The sequence below is a fragment of the Tinamus guttatus genome, unplaced genomic scaffold (genome assembly GCF_059628265.1).
Source record: "Tinamus guttatus ecotype Peru unplaced genomic scaffold, ASM5962826v1 Tinamus_guttatus_pri_ptg000293l, whole genome shotgun sequence".
Classification (NCBI taxonomy): domain Eukaryota; kingdom Metazoa; phylum Chordata; class Aves; order Tinamiformes; family Tinamidae; genus Tinamus; species Tinamus guttatus.
Genome location: NW_028288827.1, coordinates 1,273,574 through 1,283,971, shown reverse-complemented (window position 1 = coordinate 1,283,971; position 10,398 = coordinate 1,273,574).

Here is a 10,398-nt window from a genome sequence, read left to right as displayed (position 1 = left end):
GATACGTCAAAGTGTCCTGGGGGTAAGAGAAGCCCTCCCCGTTCCTGGCTCCGGATCATGAGCGCTCCCGGGATCCTCCTCGTGGCCCGTTCTCCGGAGCACTGCGTCCCTGTGGCCTTTCCTTCGGAGAATGATGGTTTTTCAGTGGCTATTGTATATTCGTAATCACTGACCTTCTCATTTGAACATTAAAGGACTATTTTTTCTTAGGGGAAGTCTCTCCCAAGAAACAAATTCCTCTAAATGAAGCAACCAGGGAGTTAGGGGGATCGGATGCTGAGGCTCTGCCGAAGCATCCCGGCTCCAATGGAGCGGGGTTAGGGCTCGCGGGGCACACACCCCCGAGCAAAGCTTGCGAGATGGCTCCAGCCGCACTAAAACAGGTGAATTTTGCCTGTTTTATTGTGATTTGGAAGCTTGGCTCCGCATTAATGCTCCTTCACGTAGTGCGAGGCTGCGTAACCCCGAAACGCGCTTCCTGCTGTTAGGAGAAGAAATGCAAGCGCGAGGCGTGCAGGAAAGCCGGCGCGTGGCAGAAATGCAACGAGTAAGCGTGGAGGAGGGATGGACGAGGCCAGCAGGGACACAGGAGGGGCAGCGCGAGGAACGGGGTGCCCGGCAGGAAGGGAACGGGCCGGGCGGGCCGGGCCGGGTCGGGCCGCGCATCCCGGCGGGAGCTGGGAATGCGCCCGGCGGGAGAGGCGGGAGAGGCGGGAGAGGCGGGAGAGGCGGGAGAGGCGGCTCTTCCCGGCTCCTTCCAGCAGGTGCCAGTAGCAGCTCGGCGAAAAGCCCGCGGCGGCCGGGCGGGATGGCCCGAGCTGCTCCCGGCCTGTCCCTTCCCGCTGGACCGGGAGATATCCCGCTATGGACGAACCCCCCCGGCCCCCGAGGGCTCCATGGAGCGATGGGGGATGCATTGGGTGCTGCTCAGGCTGCGTCTGCGTGAGCGATGCTGTGTGCGTGGTGGTAAAAGGCGAGATGCAGGGGGAAATAACCACCCGGGATGGACAAAGGCACCTCGCGAGTGACGGAGCAGGAGGACGGCTGCATTTCCCGCTTGGTTCCAGTGCCACGGGGTGGGGAGGAAGGCGCGGGAATTGCTGCTGGGGTCTCCAGGGCAGCCCCGTGTCACACGACGAGACACTAAAGAACAAGGCAAACGGCCCCAGCGTCGCTGCAAACGCTGCAAACGCGGTCGGTCGAGCCCCGTTGGCCTCCCCGCTGGGTGCAGGGGAGCGATGGCAAGTGAATCTGAACCCTCCTGCCCCGGCAGAGCGAGCGCGAGAGCTGCAGGGATCACAATCCCAATCCGTGCACCGGAGCCCCGTGCAACGGAGAGGGGCCGTGGCAGATCCCGGCCCTGGAGGATGCTCTTTTCCAACTCAAGTTATTTTTTCAAACATTTTTTAACATGGCGAAAGGGGCAAGTTTGAGTTCCCTCAGCACTGGGTCTCCTACTCATGACCGGAGTGAAACAAACCCCAACTTTTCCCTATTTCTCTATTAATGAAGCAGTTCCCGCTCCTATAGGGCAGCCACAACCTGCTCTTGCTGAGCCTGCCCTCGGAGCGAGCCACAACACTGGCCACTGCGGTTACGGTCTCCAGGTCTAGGCTTTCGAAAACACAAGAGATTGTGCAAAATATTGCACAGACTATTGCAGCTTCAAAGAGCTTTTGCAAAAGCCTTTTTTTATATTTAAAAAGCCCCGCGTTTCGGCCCCGCTCTTGTTTCGCTTCGTTCTGCTCTGCTCCCCTCGTGTCTCGTCCGGCCGCTTGTGCCGGGGCTCGGCGGAGCGCAGGGAGGCGGCGCGGGATCCAGCAGCGCCGTGGACGCGGCAGCGTTGGGAATTGTGCTCCTGGATCCCGAGGAAGAGGAGGAGCGGCCGCGGCGCTCCCCACGTCCCTGCGGACGGGAGCAGCCGCCGTCTGCTCGGCGCAGTCTGTTCGGAAGGAAACCGCAGCGATCCGGCAGCGCGGCAGCCCCGGGAGCCGCGTCCTGCGTGGGATGCGGGAGCGCCGGAGGGGCTGGAGGAACCACGGCCGAGCCCGGATCATCTCAGCGAGCCGCTCGTCCTTGGGTTGTCCGTGGCCCTCAGCCCGTGCCATCGGTAGCGACTGCAGGAGCAGCAGGACATGCTGCATGCAATACGCACCTACGTACCAATACGTACCTGCTAACCATGCCATACAATACCAATCCCAAGCCCTGTTTTTTTCCCAGGTGGATGCGGAGGGCTCTGGGCTCCCACGGGAAGCTGCTCTTGGTGGGGACAGGGGCTTGGGCTGCAGGAGGACGACGGTGCTTGGGCACGCGCTCGGTTCAACCACCTACGTGGTGGCACCTCCGCGTGCCGGGGTGACCGCTTGGTAGAGCTGGGTGATTCCAGCTGCCTCCCACATGGAACGAACCGATTCCCGGCTTGATCCTGCTAAAAACACAAAGCAGGTTATGAAGAACATCCCGGTCCTTGTCCTGCCGCCACATCCGAGATCCAGAGAGTCGCGTGAACCGGGCAAAAACCCACACAGCTGCCCACGAACCACCAAAACGAAGGAAAGGGTCAAAAGTCACTGAAAAGTTTTTGTTCTGTAAAGCTTAATATGAATTTTGGCTGCTTTTCTTTTAGGAAAACCTATTTATAGATAAATAATCCAAATGCTGTAAAAAAGCTGCTTGAAGAAGCTGAAAACATGAGCTCCAAACCCAAGTGTTTAAACATCGTGTTTTTAAAAGGTTCACTCCAACGTCAGACTTCACGTAGTCCATCGGCACTTCCAATATCATTCATAAGCAATAGGTTATAGTATGATATAATTTAATATAATGCTACTTCCAGTGTGAAAAAAACCTATGTTTGGAAATTCAATGGAATCGCTTGATTTTTTCAAGCGCACTGAGCACCTGGGGGCTCCCAGTAGCTTCTCGTGTTAACAGAGAGTTTCCTCTAGATAGAGGATTCATGGAAAGAAGCTTTGAGGCTGAACGGTTAAAGCAATTATCCCCTAGAAATTCCCCCATTTTTTTTCCAACCAGTTAGAGCAGTTAAATCAGGCAGAAAGGAAATTATTTGAACAGTCTTTCACTGGAAAAAGAACTCCTATTGAACCTGAAATGGTCTATATATAACAGCAGTCTTCATAAAATTTTCCATGGAAAAATTCCGAAATGATTGACAAAATAAAAAAGGAAAGTGAATGTTAACGCTGACCTTAGGATTTTAACCTCTTTGTGCTATTAAAAATACTACATAATTGACAAAATGCTTCACTTCCAGAAGGCCATTCTGCTATTTTCAACCCCAGATATCTGGGGATTTCCATTACACAAATATTTTGGTATTTGTATGGTCCTGATTCAGAACAGAGCCGATTTGGAGTTCTCAAGAAGATGATTTTGCCTTTCGGGATGCCTTTGGTTTTCACCCTGTCATTCTGTCTCCTTCTGCCCAACGTGGGGTGGCCCCTGGACTGATGCTTTGGAGCTAGGAGTGGAGGGTCTTTTTTGGGGGAATCTCGGAGCATCCTGCTGCACCCTCCGCTACGAGCAATGAGCCTTCCTCGCCACCGCGCTCCAACACGGAGATCAGGAGACACCTCTAAAAATCGATTCTTTAGCACGATCGCTTGGCCTGGAATGGTGAAATCTGCACCCGGGCAGATCAAAGAGGGTCTCCCAAATCCCAGGAACTCGGATTAAGCGGAGCCGTGGGGGCTGCTGCTGCTTTAGGCCTCGTTCCAGCAAAGCACTTAGGCCGGCCTTGCCTCGGAGCTGGGGCTCATCCCGGTGCCTCTGGAGGGCCCGACCGGGTGAAACGCTTTCCCGGGCCGGATCCCTTCTCCGGGGCTCTGGATCCCTTCTCCCAGCTCCGATTGGATTCCCACATGTCGAGCCCCGTTGGTCGAGCTCGTGCCAACATGTTATTTGCATTACCGCACGCTGCATATGGGAACGGATGGGCCCGCTTGAAATCAGAGCTCTCGGAGAGGCTCTAGGAGCAATAGGATAAAAATGAAGCAGTTTTGGAAGCAAGCTATAGCGGCGTAATTAAAGAAGTTGCTAACTTTCCTTAAAAATGCATGTTTTTAGCTAAATGACATCCTTTGTGATGTGAATTAATTTGTATTTGATTCTTACCTATCTTGGGAAGAAATGTTCTGAGTGAGTTGAGCAGAAGTCTCTTAGCTTCTTCGTGAACATAAATCCCGTATTCGGAATCGCAGCGTTTTGTACTTTGTGTGATAACAGCAACAGGAGAATCCCTAGAAAAGTCCCGACTTGCGGCTGTCTCCTAATTGTGTTAAAGTACCTAACGCGCTGGAGCTTCCAGATGCAACAAATAGAGGATTTGCAAGTGATTTCCCTATATATATCTTAATTCCATAGCACCGGCTGTAATACAGGGGCTTCCATGCAGACTTGCAGGGCTAACGGGGGGCACGTGCTACTTTGAAGTTGTACCTGATATTAGCTGCTGTTTAGGGCAAGAACGATGCAAATAGGGGTCTCTCGTTGTGCCTACAGAAATAGGGCTTTGGTAGCTCCCAAAGAGCGTGCGGACGCTTCAGTTAAAGGGAATTTCTGCTCGGAACCTCCCCATTTCCTTTTGCAAGGAAAGGAAATTAGTTAGGACTCCTCCTAACCTTTGCAACGTGTATTTTACTCCCCGAGAGCACTGCATGGGAAATGCACTTCATTCCCAGAAAGAACTTTTGGGAAATATTAATTCATTTGTTCGCACACTTGGAGCTTTGGCTCTTCCCCTTCCACCCTTGCAGACGCCCCGTTTCTTATAAATGTCCCTCCAAACAACGTAAGAGCCCCGAAGAAACCACCCCAGGGTGGTTGCTCTTCCTGGGGGCTGTTTGTCACGTTTCCATGCTGATGGAAAAGGGAGAAAAACGTTGATAGCGTTTTTGTGAAATTCCCCCTGTTTATGGCGATATGAAATGAAAACGCTTTCAGACTCGTATATTCCAAAGAGAGCAAATATGTTTTTTCCTACCGAATCTGCTTTAAGGATATAAGAAATATGATTGCACAGCTCAATATTTCATATAAAACAATATGCTATACCATTTTAATTTTCCTGTGCGGAATTGCTTTTTTATATGAATTCATATTGCATTATTTTCTGATTGCAACTGAATTAGAAGTATATAGATATAAATGATATACATTACATCTATTATACATAATCTAGGTAAATATTATGAACTAATTCATCAGCCGCGTCTCGGCTTTCACCTAAATTATCCTTGTGGCACTGGGTGTTTTATGTAAACTCTTACAGTCGAAGGTTTGTTTGACTCTGTAACAGTGATAGCGTTTATTGAGTTGCACGTCCATGTAAGAATTAATATTGCTTTCTCATAAGAGATGTGGCAAATGCAGTAAATGCAGGTACAGTTGTGGCTTGGGATGCAGGGAATGCCCATCCCGGGATGCTTCCCGGAGCAGGGCCGGGCTCCGATGCCCCGTGAGCCACAGGACCAAGTGCAAAAAAGTTTATTTTTCCCCCCGCACGGGAACTTGGAGCTGGTGGTGGAAACAAACTGCTCCTAATGAAACATATGCACGCTCCCGAGGAGGGAAGCTTCGGCACGCATCTGCTGCGGGAGCAGACGGCTCCTTGGAAGTGTGAAGTAGGAGGAGAAAAATCCCTCGCGCGGGTGCCAGCGAGGGCTGCAGCGATATCAAGCAGAAGGGCCGTAAACGCGGCGTGGAGCATCCCCCCCGCCTGCACGCCCTGTCCCTGCGCAAGGAGAGCTGCCTGTTCACTCTGGTCCCTACTGACGAGCAGCGCGGCAGCCATGCGCTTGCGGTGCCGCGCGCGCTCCCTGGCTTTCCCGGTGGCTTCAACAGCTCTCGGGAGCGAGTCGGGAAGGAGAGCAGCCCTGCCAATAAAATCCTTCCCCCTTTTTCCCCCCTATTCCCCCAGGTGTCTTGTCATTCCCAAGGCAGCACTTGGGAATGGCAGCACTTCCCACGGTCACTTCGGTAGCTCCGCTCGCGTTCGCTTTCCCGTTTTTCATGTCCAGAACCCATCCTATAAGATGTATTCTACATTTGGGAATTCAGTGGGATCTAGAGGTCTTTGCGTTTTCTTCATCTCTGCAGTGGGGCACAATTTCGTCACCCATTAATCCTGTTAATATATAAAACATGCATTTCATTTTTAGTATGTTAATACATGCCAATAAATGATATATGATACAGGATATACTATACGCTATACATTATATAATATGTATTTTAGTATATATTTGCGTATATAATGGTCCGTATAGCACTGGCTGCAGTGGTCCTTGGTATTCTTGCTGCTAGCTGCGTATGAGTATTTTGCTCCCGCTCCCTTGTGCGAGGTCAAGCACGAGCCCCGCGTTGAAGCATGCACCGAGCCCTCGTTTGGAGAAAAATGTGCATTTTCTGCCAACCTTTTCTGATAGAGACGTCTCGTTCGGCGCTCGGCTGTGGCAGGAGCGTTTGCAGCCGCTCTGCCAGCCCTCCTTGCACCTGTAGCAGGGTAGGAAGCGCCGCTCACAATTCAATTATCTCCCTGCAAACGTGAAGAAAAAAACCACAAAAGCAATTGCAATTATTCACTTAGGCGAATGTATAAGTGTAATAAACTCGGCAACCAGGTATAAATAAAATATAGGTTATTAAAGTACCGTAATATGATGGTAAAGAGCTTATAGGGTCTTGTAATTAAAAGGGCTGCATGAAAACAGCCATGCTGATAGCTCAACCATCGTCAGCTACTGCAGCGGGGAGATTTCTTGAGTAAACCGAGAGGAAAGGTACTGTTTACATTATTATCGCTCTTATTTATTAACTCTCCGATGCATAATAAACTCACCCGCCGTATTAGCTTGCAATCGATGCCGTTGTTTGGGCACGAAGGGTCACGTCTTCCTCCCCTGCCTTTTGAGAGGGGAAGCCAAAGCGAGTGTGACGGCGAGGTCCACGCGCCGAGTTAGCAACGTCGTTTCTCATTTCAGGAGAAGTCCTCCCCAGTAACGGGAATGCCGAAGGTTACCGCAATAATAAATGACTTGGCAGGGTGATTTATATAAGAAAGCAATGTACTTTCCTGCGGAACGCTGTTTAATTCCGTGTAAACCTTGCGCTTCCCGGCCGAGGCCCGGCGCTGCCGGCAGTGCCGCGCGGCCACGTGCTCCGGTTCTTGTTGGCCAAACAGCTGCTCCTGATAGTCCTCCCTGCAGGTATCTGTTTGGGGATTAGTAATGCTTCGCGTGCTCGTACATCACAAGAAGTGGATGTGTAATTACATTAAACATGCTTCATCTCCTTGGGTTCACTTATCCCGGATCGCTGATATTGGCTCAACCCAACGAGTTTGCTTCATAGGCGGCTTTGTGTCTTTTAGCACAAAAATACGTGTGAATTTGCAAAGAGGAAGCCCTACCTCAGGCAATGGCTTTCGGTGTTTCCACTTAGTCTTGGGTGGGCACAAAAATTCGCGTTTGCTTGCCCATTTTCTGGAAGTTGCAGCATGGATGTGGTTGGTGCAGGAAGGGTCTCCCCAACCAAGAGCAGCGACCGAGCTGCCCTCCTGCTCGACGCGTTTTCCTTGTGATCCTCGTCCTCTCCCAGCGCTGGGACAATCTCCCCATTCTCCCTTAAAAGCTCTCCTAAAAAAAAAATAATAATCTCAAGTCCCAGTTTCGCCCTTGGAAAGAAACAGGAATGTCCCCGATATCCGCCTTGGTGGAGGGAGCGAGAGTCCTGCTTGGATCCCTGGTGTGTTTTGTGTTTTCCTTGGGATGCTGATAGGAAAATCCCTGATTGCGCTGGATGAAGACCCTCACTCCAGTCTTTACTGCAGAGGGAGAGGGAATAAATAACTTATAAAAAGCACAGGAGACAACCATGCAGGCTGTAAATGAGAACCTTGTGCCTCTGGAGCCCAACACGTAGCGTGGGACACACCGTCATCCAGGTGGTCCCCTCCATCCTCGGGGAAGCATCGGATCGGCCCTGTGCTCCGCGCCGGCTCATCCCGACTCCGATCCATCGGGAAAGGAGCGGAGCGGCAGAGCAGGGAACGGGCTGTGCCCAGGCGGGCCCCGAGCTGGGCTTGGCGAGCGCGAGGAGGGAACGGCGCGCTCAAACCACCCATCAGATGTTCTGAAAATTATTTCAGCTGCTGAAAATGCTAAACAAATTTTTATTTCGAAGGATGTGTTCCAAAATGTTCCCCTTTGGTAATTGCTTTTTTTTGAAGCCATCTGTCCTCTCTTCCCGTGCAGTCTCCGGGGCCCGGCTGCCCTCCCTGCGGTGCCGGCCCGGGTGCGGGTGCGTGCCGGGGCTGCACTCCGCTTTATGTGGCTCCTTTTTGCCTTTTCCCCACATTTTTTACGGTTTATTTTGAATATTCCAGGTTTATCTTCAAGCCCTGGCCCACAGCCCTGCATCGCAGCAGCCTCGTTTCACCCGCGGCTGAAGCTGGAGAGCCGGGATCCGGGCGCTGGGATCCAGGCTCCATCCGTCCCTTCCCAAGGCTGGGAGCAGAGCTCCTCTGGGCGCAGCTTTTGGACTCTGCAATGTGGAAGGCAAAAAGGAGGTTGTGCTTACGGGTTTTCAAAGCCACATTTACCATCATCTTGCCATAACGATGCCTAAAATTCCTGACTCCGCTCAAAGGCCTTGATGGCAGCCACCGAGGGACCCCTGGGTTAGCTAAATTAATGAGGAAATCAAGAAACCAACCACTGGATTCCGGAATTGACATTTAGGAGCTGTGCTGTGTAGTGCGAGCACCCCTATAGATATACACACATTGCCCGTGCACACCAGGGTGCTCCCATATAACCCTGCATAAGCGCAGGGACCCCCAAGCCCTTCCCAATAAAATCCCATCCCCTTCCCGATAAAATCCCATCCCCTTCCTTTACTCCGAGCCGCGAGTGGAAAATCTGCTGGCGTCGACGAGTGTCCCCATCAGCTCTGCAGAAAGGCCACAGAAAAGATTACAAACCTCGACAGCGCTAGTTACAGGGATATTATCCATAAAGCATGTAATCCTATCCAAACCCAACGACAACAGTTTCACAGTACGCCAGAATTTTTTTAGGATATTTTCTATTTTCATCCCGTGATCCCATGTAATACATAGTCTTGGCATTTCTTATCACTTCCAACCATGCATTTCTCGTTTTTTTTTATGTTTGTTCCAAATTTCAGTGCTGTGCATCCTTTTTGCCTTAGACCAAAAGCATATCGCACATTCTCATCATTTTAATTAAACTAGGGCCAAGCCAGGGCAAATGTTTGATTTTGCCTCAAAAGGTGCATGCAAATCACCAATTCCATTTGATTCAAGACGGAAAAGGCTCCCTGCTCCATCCTTACTGTATATGGAATTAAGCAGCCTGCCAAATTCAGGCCTGTGCATCGCTTCTAAAAAGTGCCTGTGTTTTTGAATCGCAAAACGGATTCGCGCATTAAATGGACGTGGTGCATGCCTTGGTTTGGAGAGGCAGCCCTGGATCCCACGACACCCTCGCGTGCTCCCTGCTAGCGAGTCTTCCTCCAAAACCTTTTTTTTTAATTGCTTTTCCCATTGGAAGACAAAACTTGATGGCCCTAACAGCGAGGTATCCAAATCCCAGGCACTTTAAGGAGCAGCTGAAACCCATTTCTCTTGCCTGTAAAACATTATCCATCGTATTTGGAGCGTAGCTCTTCCTCCCTGGTACTTCCCTCCGATTTATTGATTGGGAAAATCACATCCTTCAGTCTTAGCTTGATGGGAATGAATGAGTCCAACGCCCAAGGTCTGTGCATGGAAGAGGTGCCGGTTCCGGGAGCTGCATCCCGGCCTTTCCCTTGTCCTGCCCCACAATCCCAGTGGGATTTGCAGCGATGGCTTCGCTCCCGATCCCGCGGAATTGTCCCCACGTTTTCCCCAGGATTGGGTTTTTTTGTTTGTTTGTTTTTGGTTCCAGACAAACTGTATTTGGGTTATTTATTGATACTGTGCTGTTGCATGAAAACAAATCCTACAGGGTTGTAATTCGGATATAATGTTCCCCAAAAGCCATTCAGGCAAAATTTCTTTTTAACTGTGGCTAATTACATATACTTGGTTGCTCAATACCAAAAATTGGAGCATCCAATGTAATGTTTATTATTTCTCTCACAAAGGGGAAAATCATAAATTCTTTCTAATGGGATCTTTAATAATAAAAAAGAACATAATCATTACTATCAAAAGATGTACGGCTTCCATGGGGTTTACTTACCAGCATTTTGCCTGATTATATCTCTGTTACACTCACGGCATTAATTATTGGAGACTAATTAGGCAAGAATGCAATGTAAACCCTAATGAAAACTGGTCTTGCAAAACCCTCACTCCGCTTGGTGCCT